The 14462-nt window shown below is 42.2% G+C and overlaps 1 protein-coding gene across 3 annotated transcripts in view; it reads left to right on the forward strand.

The window, feature by feature from the left end:
* Positions 1-136: 136 nt before the first annotated feature.
* ZBTB1 (zinc finger and BTB domain containing 1) overlaps positions 137-14462 on the forward strand; it is a 28249-nt gene continuing 13923 nt past the window's right edge. The window contains exon 1 of one of the 3 annotated variants that reach the window (XM_007986965.3): positions 137-852. The gene's annotated coding sequence lies outside the window, so the exon portion shown is untranslated. Of the gene's footprint in view, positions 853-874; positions 2526-14462 lie in introns of those variants that run through there. The other 2 variants (XM_007986963.3, XM_007986964.3) reach the window with 2 other exon arrangements.

Consider the following 14462-nt stretch of genomic DNA (forward strand, 5'->3'; position numbering starts at 1 on the left):
TGGGGAAGGATGCGCCCGCGTGTTCGCTGGGGAAGGGATGAGGGCGCGGGGCCAGGGAGGCCGAGCCGCGGGAGCCTGGGTGGAGAGGCGGACTGGGCGAGGTGGGGCATGGCGAGGGAAGTGACTCAGGGCCAGAGGCGGACAGGCCCACGGAAGGTGGGGTGGGGGGAGCGCGGGGACTAGGCGACCCTGAACCGACGGGACAGAGCGAGGTTGCCGAAGCACTCGAGGCGGACCGCGAGGGACGGCCCAGCTGCTGGGCCCAACGGGGCAGGGGTCTGACATCTGGACAGAGTGGGAAAACAGCCGCGCATCCTGCCCTGGGGAGTCGGGAGAAGCCCAGTCACATCCAGCTGTGCAAACAGGAGGAGGAGGAGGTCCCAAGCCTACCCTTGAGAGAGGGGCGAGAGGGGTGGTCAAGCCGCGGCTGCCGCTACGGCCCCCGCGGTGCGGGTTGCGCCAGCCTCCTCGGAGCCCGACGCAGAAACTTGTTGCAACAAACAGGCGACCGCGGGTGCCCCTAGCAGCCAGCGGCAGAGTGGGTGGGCGGGCGAGAGGGAGGGGAAGGCTGGCGGACGCCGCAGCGAACTGGTGGGCAGACCCGGAGTCGCCGCGTAAGCGGGGCCGGCTCAGTGCGGTGCGGCAGGCGCGGCTGTGCGGCAGCGGAAGTCCTTTGTTGCAGCACAGTCCCTGGCAGAGCCAGAGCCTCTCCGCGCAGCCCAACCCGAGCGCCGAGCGCCGCGCGCCGCAGCCACTGCAGCTCGCGGCCCCTTCGCCTCCTCTCGCCTTTGCCGTGGCTGATTTGCCTTAAACTCCCTAAAATCTCCGCAGCTCTGGTTCCTCCTGCGGCCGGTAAGTATTTGTCAGTTGTGGGGCTATTTGCGCAACTTTGGCCCGGGCCGGAGGGCGACGGGCCGCGGGCCTGGCGGAGTGCGGGACCGGAGCGGCGCCGACCCGTGCGGTGAGCCGGAGCGCGGCGGACGCGTTGCAAGGACCCGGTGACTGGCGGCTTCCAGGCCGCCTGCTTGTTGCCGGCGCGTCAGGTCCCGGGCGTGCGGCCTCCCTGAGTCGGAGGCAAAGCCCTTACGGAGACTAGTTCCCAAATTAGTTACCTTCTTTTCTTTCTTTCTCTGCCTTTATTTTTTTCGAGGGGGGAGGGGAGGTGTAGACGGGAGGCGGGAGAACCCGGTTGATTGACGTGCTTGGAGCCCGCTTCTCTCAACTTACAGCTGCGGCTCCGCGGCGGGTGGGAGGGGAAGTGTCCCGGAGCCCGAGGCTGCAGACTTGGGCGCGCTCCGAGGGAGGAGGCGTTAAGAGCCGTGCAAATTCTTGCTACGCTTTTTCCCACCCCCTCTCGCCGGCACACACGCTTTTTGTTCAGCAAAAAGTGGAAGGTCTGAGTTTGGGAATTTTAAGTGGAAAAGATCTGTTTCCTGGGAAGGAAGTGCTTTCGCTTGCAGCGGTGGGCGCTTACTAGAAGTTCGGTAAATATGTTGGATGCAGATCGGGAGTCGTTTACTACTAAAGTATGTAGGCAAGGTCTGAGCTCAGCCACCCCACCCAGTCTCCCTTTCTACCTAAGCAACGCGTGTACATGATCTGAAGGGTTGACATGACATTTTCTAAATTGGGCGCATCAGGAAGAGGTTGATGAAAATCTTTGACATTTTCCGGGGATAGGACATTTGTATGTGTGTGATAATGTTCTTAAATCGGGTTTCAGTGTGGCGGTGCACGCAGATTCTTCACTGGTGTTAGTGTATTTCCATACGGTATGTATCACTACAAGAACAGTGTTCCCTTTGACACTCGAACCCAAGGAATGGTCCGAGGCTTTTTGAGGCAACCTAGGATCAATGTCTTGAGTTGAAGTTGGAGGCACTCTGAAGCAGATTTGGTGAAGGATGCAGTTCTTGTAATTTACAGAGCAATCACAGTCTTCTTTGAAACGGAGAAATTAGATTCCATGAAATTTTATCAGTGCACATAGATATGATGTGGAGAAACGGGGAAAATTGAGTACAAAAAGATGAGGCTTGAATGATGGCTGGCCATCATTTGCTCAGAACCTCAAAACTTTGCTTTTGAATCACTTGCTGGATATCTAATAAAGTCTCAATAATAACTGGATGACTTTGGGAGCTAGAAAGGGGCTTACTCCTCTTAAAGAAACAGGAAACTGGGCCGGGCGCAGTGGCGCACGCCTGTAATCCCAAATGCCGAGGCTGGTGGATCACCCGAGGTCAGGAGTTCAAGACCAGCCTGGCCAACATGGCGAAACCCCATTTCTCCTAAAAGTACAAAAATTAGCCTGGCGTGGTGGCGGGCACCTGTAATCCCAGCTACTGAGAAGGCGGACGCAGGAGAATCGCTTGAACCCAGGAGGCGGAGGTTGCAGTGAGCCGAGATCGTGCCACTGCACTCCAATCTGGACAACAAGACTGAGACTCCGTCTCCAAAAAACAAACAACAACAACAAAAACCAGGGAACTGAAGCATAGTGGAGGTGAAATGCTTTTACAAAGGTTAGTAGACACAACGTCTACAGTAGAGCCTTCAGTTAACCTCTTACATTCATTTTATGAGCAGTCTTTCTCCATTAATACCACATTTTCATGGTATTGAATAACTCGGGTTGAGCAGTCTTTCCTGAAGCCTTTCTATTCTTCCCACTCCTAATTTGATGGCCTACTTTTTCGGGTTTTTTGTGGGGAAGGGACTGGTGTATCATTGTCAGAGAAAAGAGAAACCATATTTAACCAGGGCCTTAGCAGGGCGCATGAGCGCCGTCACAGCCACTTGCTCTTGACCTTGTGCTTTGATCTCACTTTAACACTTCTAAATTTTTGTACTGCTTCCTCATTCTCCTCTTTTGCCAGGCTCTGGGGAAGAAATAGTTCATGGACCTTTTTAAGAGTATCTCGTTTTATTTGTGGCATCATTTCCCTTTCTAATGTGCAGGAGAAAAGAAGTACCTGCTTTCAGACTTGCCCTCTAGCCAGGAAAAGCACTAAGCCTTTGCTCTTCACCTTCTGGTGCAAAGGAGAGGAAACTGTTGATACAGAAATACAGAAAAATTCCCGTAGATTTTTGTTAATAAGCTGCAATCTGTTGTCTTCCCAAAAAATTGAGATATATTTGAGAAACATCTTCTTGAGAGGTCACTTTGGTCTCTACAGAATGTTTTCTCCTGACATTTTCTTCCGTGCTAGTATCTCATGCTAAAACGGTGAAATTGTTTTTTCTCATATTCTTATGTGAACCAAGTTAAGGGTTATTCATGTCTTTTTTCTCAAAATGTAAGTAATTTTTTATTATAAAATCCATGCTCTTTGTAAAAATTCAGCCTGTACCAAAGTACATAAAATACAAAAATGAAAGTCATTTTGACTCCCACTCTCCAGAGATAATCACTGTGTACAGTCAATTCCTTGTTTAAAACCTGGTTACAGCTGTGCTGCTGTGTGTGCCTCACTCTGCCTGGGGATGGCCTGTGGTGATTCATGGACTCATGTTCTCTTCACATTACTCAGGTTGGTAAGAATTGCCAAGTAAAAGAAAGGGGAGTGTTTTGCATTGGGCTGATTTAAAATTATTTGATTAAGTAACTGGGCTGCTATTTTAGGTTTGTCCTTATTAAATACTTACCGTATCATGGTGGACTATTTTTCATACTTTGTTTATGTTAATGTTGTTGCCCAGCCTCTGATGGATTGATTTACAGCAGCCAAACACATCAAAACAAAAGCAAACCCTCAGCTTTATGGTTTCATAATTTATAATTAGGAAGGAGTGGGTATACTTGCCATGAAGACCACTGCCAGTATATCCCTATGCTGATATACGATGGGGTTCCTCTTGATCAGCACCAAAGATTGCATGCTGAACATATGGAAAGGAAATTAGAAGAAAGAAGGGTCAGTGACTGCTGTTTTCAGATGTGGCATGGAAGAGACTGATATTGGGGAGGAAGCGGCAGGGACTCACTCCTTAGATGTGTATTTAAGAATGAACTGTGAAGAAGTTGATGATGATCTAAAAACAGAGCCCCAAAATAGTACATAGAAAGTTAATTACAACATTGGTTATTTGAGGCTGTTGGGGACATGGGTGGTTTTTATACTACTCTGTCTTTGAATTTAAAATTGTTTTCAAAATAAAATTTGAAGATTAAAGAATTATTAACCAGATTTTCTTTTGTCTGTATGAGATGCATGCAGTCCTTTTTAGAGATAACTGAAGAGCTCCATCCCCCCTTTGAAGTATTAGAAGAGGCATGCTCTGGTGGACAGTGGGGAGTTAGCAGATGGAAGGGGATTTAGGGAAGGGACAGGACCTTCCTGCAAGATGGGGCAGTGAGAGAATGATGAGAGCTTTTAGATTTGTAAAAAAGGTGACTCAGGGAGGCTTAGAATGTTCCAAAGGGGCACTTCAGCTAATAGTCATATTTAGAAGAGTATTGTCTGGTTTACACAAACTGAAACTTAGGGCTTTGAATCAAGAGTCTCAGCTTCTACTTAGAAGATAAGCAGTTTCGGGGAAGTCAACCACTGAACCTGTTTCATTTACAAAATGAGGATAATAAAAATACCTATCTCAGGATGGTTATGAGATCAGTTGTATTAATATATGGGAAAATGCTTTGTAAATTTTCAACTACTATGTAAAAGTTGCCATGATTGAAATAAACAAAAAATTGATAAGCAAAATAAAACTTCCGTGTTTAAACATGTATTCATTCAAAAACTCATCAAATATCAACTAAATGTCAGACATTTAGTAATGAATGAGATACTGCCCTGGTGTCAAGGAGCTTACAGTAAAGCAGGGGAGCCAAATAATTGCAATACCTGCCTTAAGTGTGTAATAGAGCATCACAGTTTGGATGATGCATTATTGGTACCATATAGTTGTATGTATAGGCTGTTTTGGCAGCACGGAAGAGAGGCATTTGCCTCACCCTAAGATCAGAAAAAACTTCCCAAAGAGGCCAGGCACAATGACTCTCCCCTGTAATCCCAGCACCTTGGGAGGCCTAGGCAGGCGGATTGTTTGATCTCAGGAGTTTGAGACCAGCGTGGCCAACATGGCGAAACCCTGTCTCTACAAACAATACAAAAGTTAGCTGGGCATGGTGCTGCATGCCTGTAGTCCCAGCTATTCGAGAGACTGAGGTGGGAGGAACGCTTGAGCCTGGGAGGTGGAGGTTGCAGTGAGCGGAAATTGCCCCATTGCACTCCAGCCTGGATGACAGAGCCAGACCCTGTCTCAAAAAAAAAAGAAAAGAAAAGAAAAAAAACTTCCCAAACAGGGTGAGCTAGACATTGAAAAGTTTCGAAGCAAAGGAACAGCATGTGTGAAATGGCAAGACTTTTGGGGTGTTAGGTTATTTGGTATGAGGGGGAATCTTAAGGCTTAAAAATGGAGTTAAGTTTCTTAGAATGAACATACATTTTATGATACTTTTTATTGGTTTCATTTTGTTGAAGTTTAATTATATGACTGTGATGTTTTCAGGATTTTGGTTTGAATTAAAACTGGTGCCACAAAGTTGGAAACAATACAATTTTTAAAAAAATGTGTAGGATCTGGCTGGGTGTGGTGGCTCACGCCTGTAATCCCAGCACTTTGGGAGGCTGAGACAGGCGGATCACAAGGTCAGGAGATGGAGACCAACCTGGCAAACGTGGTGAAACCCCCGTCTCTACTAAAAATACAGAAAAAAATTAGCCAGGTGTGGTCATGGTGGTGGGTGCCTGTAGTCCCAGCTGCTCGGGAGGCTGAGGCAGGAGAATGGTGTGAACCCGGGAGGCGGAGCTTGCAGTGAACTGAGATTGCGCCACTGCACTCCAGCCTAGGTGACAGAGCGAGACTTCGTCTCAAGAAAAAAAAATGTATAGAATCTGCTCAAAGAAGGAAACTGGGTAATGCCTCCCATCATCATAGAGCTGCCTCACCAGTTATTCGTTTAGTAACATTTACTGAATACTTAATAGTCCAGAGAAATGAAAAAGCCAAAGTCCTTGTCTCAGAGTTGTTCACAATCTCATGGGGGAGACCAACATATAATTATAACCAATTCTTATTTAGCATTTACTCCCTGAGAGATACTACTTAACAATAACTCCTAAGAGGTAGAAAGGATTACCATCCCTTCTTAGATGACAGAAGTGAAGCACAAATTGACTAAGCAGCCTACTCAAGGTCACACAATAAGTGGCAGAGCCAGAATTTGAACCCAGGCAGTCTGGTTAGTTTGTGCTTTAATGCCTACTTTATGTAGCTGTTCTGATTATTAAAATACAGTGTAAAAAGTGCAAAATAGAGAAATAATACACAATGAGATCAAAACCTAAAATAGTGGGAGAGGAAGGTGTTACAAAGGCTTTCTGCAGGAGGTGATAAACTGATTTTTAAATGATACGTGGGAGGTTCAGACCCAAAGAACCTATTGGTATGAGTAAAACTGGAGGGGAGGTAAGAAATTCATGAAGTATGCTGGGTGTGTGTGGAGGAGGGTGAAGGTGGTGACAAGCAGTTTTATGTTGCTTGAACATGAAGTTTGGAAGCAGGCACTAGCTAAACATGTAAGACTAGATGGGTGGGCATGGGGGGCTTTGTATGCCTCAATAATGATTTTATACTTTAGCCTGAGGATATGTGAGGGGAACCATGGTTGAATAGTGTGATATGATTTTTCTTCTTCATGAATCATCTTCAAAACGGCATTGCTCTTGGAAGGAAAAAATTACCTGAGAGTGAAGGATTTGAGGGACTGGTTGAGGAGCCTATTTTAACAACTCAGGAGTGATAATAGAGGCCTTACGAGAACAGGAAAGGTAGGGATGGAGTAGATGGGCAGATTCGTGAAATATTTAATGGGAAAATTGGCAACACTTAATGGTTGATTATGAGGGAGAGGTTCTAGGCAGCTCCCAGGTAGTCTAGGTGATTGGTACATAGTGGTGGCAGCTGAGACAGAATATGGGGGAGGGGCATTTTTAAGTGGGTTCCAGACAAAATCAGATTCCACAGAATTAGTGCTTTCAAATAGAAGTCCTACAAAACGGACCCTAAGAATACTAATGCTATGGGCAATAAGGGATTTCCTGGTGAAGCACATTTGGCTGAAAGAGCCTACTGTTTACACAGTGCCCTCTGGTGGTCAGAAGATGCTGTGCTGCCTCTTTAGCATGAATGGATTAAAATGTACTTTTCCTCCTCTACTTCTGGAGGGAGAGGGGAATATTCCAGAAGCCACTGTGTTCCTTCTGCTTTCTGTGTGGATAAGTTCATTTCTTAGAACTATAATGCAACTGAACTACAGGAACATCTCACTTATTTGTAAGTTATATGGTTGGCAGCCTCAGCTATCCAGTGCTTTGGCCTGATGCAAAAGAGGAAGGAAATTTGATCGCCTGTCAACAAAATTCAGGAATTAAAACTTTACATCTTATGAGCATTTCCCTAGGTCTTCAGAAGATGCTGTGCTCCCTCTTGAGGATGAATGGATATGTAGATTCAATTTTCAATGAGTTTTTGTCTAATTTCACAGCCAAGAAGAGATTGAAATGGTGGGCCACAGAAGATCAGCACACCTTTAGGAAGTGACAGTTGTTGGCTTGCAAGTAAAGAGACAGAAAAATACTAACCAGCCAACAAAGCACAATCTCCAAAAGCATAACAGTCTGATCTGAGGCCATTTTGTGTAGATGCCAACAACCCTTGCAAATTTGAACAACTACTGTATTTCAGCAAAACATAATTGTTTCAAAGGAGAAAACAGCCAGCCAGGTGATGCTATATGTGTAGACTGCAGTTAGAGTAGTATGAAGAGCCCTAGACCAGGATTGAGGAGACCAAGGTCTTATCCTGACAGCCACTAAAACTAAATGTGACTTTGAACATACCACTTAATCTCTTAGGGGCTCAGTTTGCTTTTTGATCTGTAAAGCAGTGGGTTGAACTTGATCATTTCATAAAATTCTATAAACTATAATTATGACATTAATTTTTTAAAAATTGTACTGTGCTTGGATTGAAAAGGCAAAGGAACATTTGTCATCTCTAATTTATGTAAGAGTCCTGTGAGAAGTATGATTATCCCAATTTTATAAATGAGAAAATGGGCTTAAAGAAGTAAAGAAGTTCCCGCATAGCTAAACCTAGTGGTAGAGTTTGTATTCAAACAAACAGTATATGCTCTCTGGGTTCTTTTTTATTTCCTTCACTTGACAAGCATGTATTAAGTGTCAACTATGTGGGAAGAGTGTGCTAGGCACAAGGAACACAAAGGCCATTAAGTCTTGTCCCTGTCTTTGAGGCTTCAGTACAGTAGGCATTGCTATATCACACTGCTCCTTGGATCTCTTGTCAGTGCTAATGATACAAGTAATACTACTGCACTGTTAGGCTTAATATACAGCTCCATTATGTCTTTAAGATGTGGGTATAAAACTAAGCCACCATTTATATTATTGTTTCTATGGGAATATGTGTTTCAAGTTCCAAATAAATTAAAAATAAAGTTTTAGGATATAACCCAGTTATAATTGCAGAACTTCCCGTACTAAGTACTGAATTTGGAGTCTAATGCACAGCCACTAGTGCAGATAGTGAATAAAATTTTCTAAACTTGATCATATTTGTCACTTAAGTGCATTGAAATAAAATCTCTTATCTTTGGGAGCCTCTGCAACTGGTTATTCTTGGAAGTTTCAAGGAGAAACCAAGAGAATGTAATAGAGATTGGACCCTATATCCTGCAAGATGGTATTCTAGGAAAGAATTTTGCCAATGTGACGTTATTTTTATAGATGGCAAAATCTTTAAGGTCATGATCTTGGGCTCTAGAGTCATTGCCTGTGTTCTAATCCCACGAAGTCCTCTCTTTGTGATATTACAAAGGTTATATAACACTGTATGCCTCTGTTGTTTAATCTTGAAAATGTGTCTTATAGCAGCATCTACTTTGTGGGGTTTGTTATGAAGATTAAATGCTAAAATGATTCTTACATATGCATACATATACAAAATGATACCTATATATGCATACATACACATATATGCACATATACACACATACATATATATATATCCATACGTGTGTATATGCAATATATGTGTGAGATATGCACACATATATATTGCATATATCCATATGTGTATATATGTAATGTATGTGTGAGAGATATATACATCTCCCCATACATCTGCCTGGAATAGAGCCTGGCATATAGTAAGAAATAACAAATGTTAGCTATTCACATTATTATTGTATTACAGTTGTCATTTACTCTACTTTGATAACTTTCATCTACCAGTCCAGTAAAGCAAATATACCTTCCCTCCCATTACATTTCCAGCCAAGCTGCTGTGTACCCTTGTCAACTATTTACATACACATCTATATAAATACTTGAAATGCCTCACCCTTGCTTTCTGTTTATCCTACTCATTCATCAAGGCTTTACTCAAATCCTGCATCCTTCCTAAAGCCTACTATTTTGGTATAATTAATGCTTTTCTTCTAAACCCTTGCTGAACTTTATTCAGTATAGTTATTTTTATTTTTATTTTTGAGATGGAGTCTTGCTCTGTTGCCCAGGCTGGAGTGCAGTGGCTCAATCTCAGCTCACTGCAACCTCTGCCTCCCAGGTTCAAGTGATTTTCCTGCCTCAGCACCCCCCGAGTAGCTGAGATTCCAGGCATCTGCTATCATGCCCAGCTGATTTTTGTATTTTTGTAAAGACAGGGTTTCACCATGTTGGCCAGGCTGGTCTTGAACTCCTGACCTCAGGTGGTCCACCCACCTCAGCCTCCCAAAGTGCTGGGATTAAAGGTATGAGCCACCGCACCCGGCCTCAATATAGTTTATTAAACTCCTCAAATTGTTTCTTGGTTTCAAATTTAATTCCTCATATACAGTTATCTCTATTGTACACCATCCTTCTCCACCCTCCATTTCAATGCTTTATCCAGTGTTAGGAACATTATGAGTATTCAATACATTCTGATGTTCTGATGTTAAAATGTAAGAATCCTTTCATTACATTTTAGACTTTTAAAATACTCTGTAATCCTCAAATCCATATGCGTACATACATTCGACCTATAAGACATAGAAATAGGTAAAAGGAAACATACATAAATCTTCCTTGAGATTCAGAGGTAATTGTAAGTCAGTCAGAGATTGGGGTGCTGAATTGGGACTGTGATGCTAGGCTCTCTAGACTTTCACTGAGACTAAGCAAATCTTCAAATGCCTCATTGGTGCTGCAAGTCTATGACACAATTTAAAGGGTGATTATTTGCCTCACAGAGACGCTTTAAAATTCCTTTAAGTTACTTCTTTATTCATTGAATATGCTTGTTTATAGACCCTTAAATTATCATTTACCAAGGCTGGAGCAAGAGAAACTTCCAGCAAAACTGTTATTTCCAATTTAACAGATCTAGCAATGAGGAAAAATATTTCTGAAATCTTACTATGTCAGTGAGAAATTTACTGAAATAGCTTACACAGTATAACTTAGGGAACACATTTATCAAATAAGACTAGATTGACAAGCTCCGCCTCCTGGGTTCCCGCCATTCTCCTGCCTCAGCCTCCTGAGTAGCTGGGACTACAGGCACCCACCACCACGCCTGACTAATTTTTTGTGCCTTTAGTAGAGATGAGGTTTCACTGTGTTAGCCAGGATGGTCTCGATTTCCTGACCTCGTGATCCACCCGCCTCGACCTCCCGAAGTGCTGGGATTACAGGTGTGAGCCACTGTGCCTGGCCTCAAAAATTTTTAATGAAAAAATTATCTTAAAGAGATAAGCTAAAAGTCTCACAGGAATTTAGATCCCTCCTCCCCTGCCCCATACGCCTCTACCTCTTTTTAGTGTATTAATCCTTCTTAAAGCCTTTCTGGGCTGGGCACAGTGGCTTATACCTGTAATCCCAGCACTTTGGGAGACTGAGGTGGGAGGATTGCTTGAGCCCAGGAATTCGAGACCAGCCTGGGCAACATAGCAAGACCTCATCTCTACAAAAAATATGCAAAAATTAGCCAGTCATGGTGGCGTATGCCTGTAGTGCTAGCTATTCAGAAGGTGTGAGGTAGGAGGATTGCTTGAGCCCAGTGAGCTGTGATGGCATGCCAACCTGGGTAACAGAGTGAGACCCTGTCTCAAAAAAATAATAATAATAATTAAAATTTAAGAAAAAAGAAAAAAGCCTTTCTGAATGAGGTGTAACAAGGACAAAGTTGCTGGTGCTAATGTGTGAATGATTGCTATTATAAGTTACTCTGCCTAAAATCAGTTTTACTCAGAACTTGGACATTTGCATAATAGTGTTACTTAAACTACAATTCTAGGTCAGCCTAAAAACTGTTGTGTTAGAATTAAAAATTAGACACAGCATTTGTTCAGCTTTCATTTGTTCAGCTTCCAGCTCTATAGGGGGAACATAGGAGTATAAACATGGAGGCAATGGGATTCACACTGTGATGCCTCTGACCCAGAGCACTTGTTCTTTTTACTACAGCATGATGCCTTCTTCTGTAGAGTGGGCACTTTACAGAATACATGTTGAATGGAATCACTGATTTAGGAAAAGTAAAACTTCCTCAAATGATGTTTCCTTGATATTACAGAAAATTTGTGCTACTGCTGATGATCAATACTTTATACAGTGCCTGGTATACCAAAGGTACTCAATAAATGTTTGTTGAATGAATAAATGTGCATTAAAATGCTATAAGTGCTCATATTTGTTTTAGTGCTTTATGTTAATAAAAGAATATATATTTTTACTCAGTTGAATTGTGACTATAGCTATAGATGTGCCTATCATATTGATCTTCTATGTAGTTGTATTAATTTTGGTTGCTGATGATAAAACTGCTGTTCATCTAGATAAGAAAGGGTCCTTGGAACTTCTACGCTCTTTATATCATTATTTCAAGCCTGGACTAATACTTGAAAGTTTTTATAGATTAACTACTGGCTTTCTAATGGACTTATTTCGAAGGAAATTTTAAGGTTATCAAGTCAAACTTATCCTGATGCTTAAATAAGCATCGCCACCATTACAACATCCACTGTTACTTTCATTATTACATGCCAAGCACCATACATTTTACACATTGCCTCTGTGAATCCTCATATATGATATTGTATTTGAGGTATTGTTATTCCTACCTTCACAGTTCAGGAAACTTAGGGTCAATGAGGATAAGCAAGTTCCCAAAAGTGGGAAAGCTAGATAAGAAGCCAGGTCTGTCTGATCCCAGGCCCATGCTCTTTTCACTACTCTACTGTCCTCAGTAGCATCCTGTTCCTGCTTTAGTATGGGTACTCATTCTCCAAACAAATTTGTTTCATTCTTGAACTACTCTTATTAATAGAAAGTTTTGGTTTTTTGGAAATAATACCTATCCCTCTGGCTCTTACTCTATGGTTGATTATTAAATGTCTCTCTGAATCCTACAAAAATGACTATAGACATAGAAATTTCATCCTACTTAAAACAGGCTTGGGTCAACATTTTTGTGTATTTTTTCATCTTTTCCCCCCCACCTTTTGAATAAGGTTGTGGCGTGGATTTGTTTTATATAATTCTAACATAATTTTGTATCCTGTGTTTATTTTTTGGCTCTCCATCTTGAACATTTTCCCACTTCGGTAGTTTCCATTCAGAAATAAAATTTTTAATTCACTGCCATGTGACAGTGAATTCTGGGGCATAGATTTACCTTAACAACTCCTTTTTTTACTAGGCATTCAAATTATAAGTAACGCATTAATGAGTATATTTGTGCATACATTGCTTTTTGTATCTAGATACATGCTGAACATGATTCCTCACAGCTTTTTACAGATACCTGAGTTACAGAGGTTTGAAATATTGTACCTACTTGAAACTTGATCTGGCTTCCAGAAAAGGTGCAGTGGTTGCAATTTTAAGAAGGTAGCAGGTCTCATCATAAGCCATCTTCATTTCACCAGTCCCATATCTCTGGCTATGGAACTTTATGTCTTAGAGGTGGCAGGATGGGCATATAGGTAGTAAAAGGGGTGTGTGACCCATATATGATCTGTGAGGAATGGATAAAAAGCAAGTAGAAGTACGTAAACTTAGATACCCTTAAATTACTACTACAGAGCTTGAAGAGTGAACATTTCTCTGAACAGCTTGTTACGTGTTCTTTTTAAGTTCAGTCAAATTGCATAGGAACTTATTTTTAAGTAGAAGATAGATTCTGAAGCTTTATGTATATGGATTAAAAATTGAGGCTAAAATTTGATCTTATTTTAACTTTATAGTTTGATAGGATTTCGAGTGCTTTTAATATTTCCTCTCCTTTCTTCCTTATCCAAAGCTCCCTACACTAAAAATACTTAAATGCCCACTCATATTAAGTCTAATGTTAAGTGAAGAAAACTAGTTGCAGAGAGGTATATATAGTATGATACCATTTAGGTTAAAAAACACAACAAAAGCAAAACTATTTGCCTGGCATCTCATAGGTACTGTATATGCTAACTATGTATATGTGCATCTTAACAGATCTGAAGGTATATAATCCAGAGTGTTTGAAAGGGTTACCTCTGAAAAGAGGTATGTGACCTGAGGTATGTTTTTAGTCTATATGTTTCTATGTTTGAATTTTTTGCTACTTTTTTTTTTTTTTTTTTTTTTGAGATGGAGTCTGGTTCTTGTCGCCCAGGCTGGAGTGCAGTGGCATAATCTCTGCTCCCTGCAACCTCCACCTCCTGGGTTCAAGCGATTCTCCCACCTCATCCTCCCAAGTAGCTGGGATTACAGGCACCCACTATCATGCCTGGCTAACTTTTTTTATTTTTAGTAGAGACAGGTTTTCACCATGTTGACCTGGCTGGTCTCGAACTCCTGACCTCAGGTGATCTGCCCACCTCAGCCTCCCAAAGTGCTGGGATTACAGGCATGAGCCACCGCGCCCAACCTTACTTTTTTCTTTTAACAATTAAAAAAATATATATATATATAGAAGAGGCCAGGTGCAGTGGCTCACACCCACAGTCCCAGCACTTTGGAAGCCCGAGGCAGGAGGATCGCTTGAACTCAGGAGTTCAAGACCAGCCTGGACAACATAGCAAGACCTTGTCTTTACTAAAAAAATTAAAAAAAAAAAAAAAAACACCTGGATGTGGCGGCATGCGCCTGTAGTCCCAGCTACTCTGGATGCAGGAGGATTGCTTGAGTATGGGAGATTGAGGCTGCAGTTAGCTATGATCATGCCACTGCACTCCAGCCTAGGTAACAGGGTGAGACCCTGCTTAAAAAAAAAAAAGGAAGTAAACTTTACACTCTCAGGATAAATAAAATACCTTCTCAAATAAACCCACGCTTCCTTATACCATGAAAAGCATGTTGAGCAACATGAGACACATTCTAACTCTATAGACCTATTGCTTCTCCGATAATTCA

This window comes from Chlorocebus sabaeus, chromosome 24, assembly GCF_047675955.1.
Source record: "Chlorocebus sabaeus isolate Y175 chromosome 24, mChlSab1.0.hap1, whole genome shotgun sequence".
In the NCBI taxonomy this organism is placed as follows: Eukaryota; Metazoa; Chordata; class Mammalia; order Primates; family Cercopithecidae; genus Chlorocebus; species Chlorocebus sabaeus.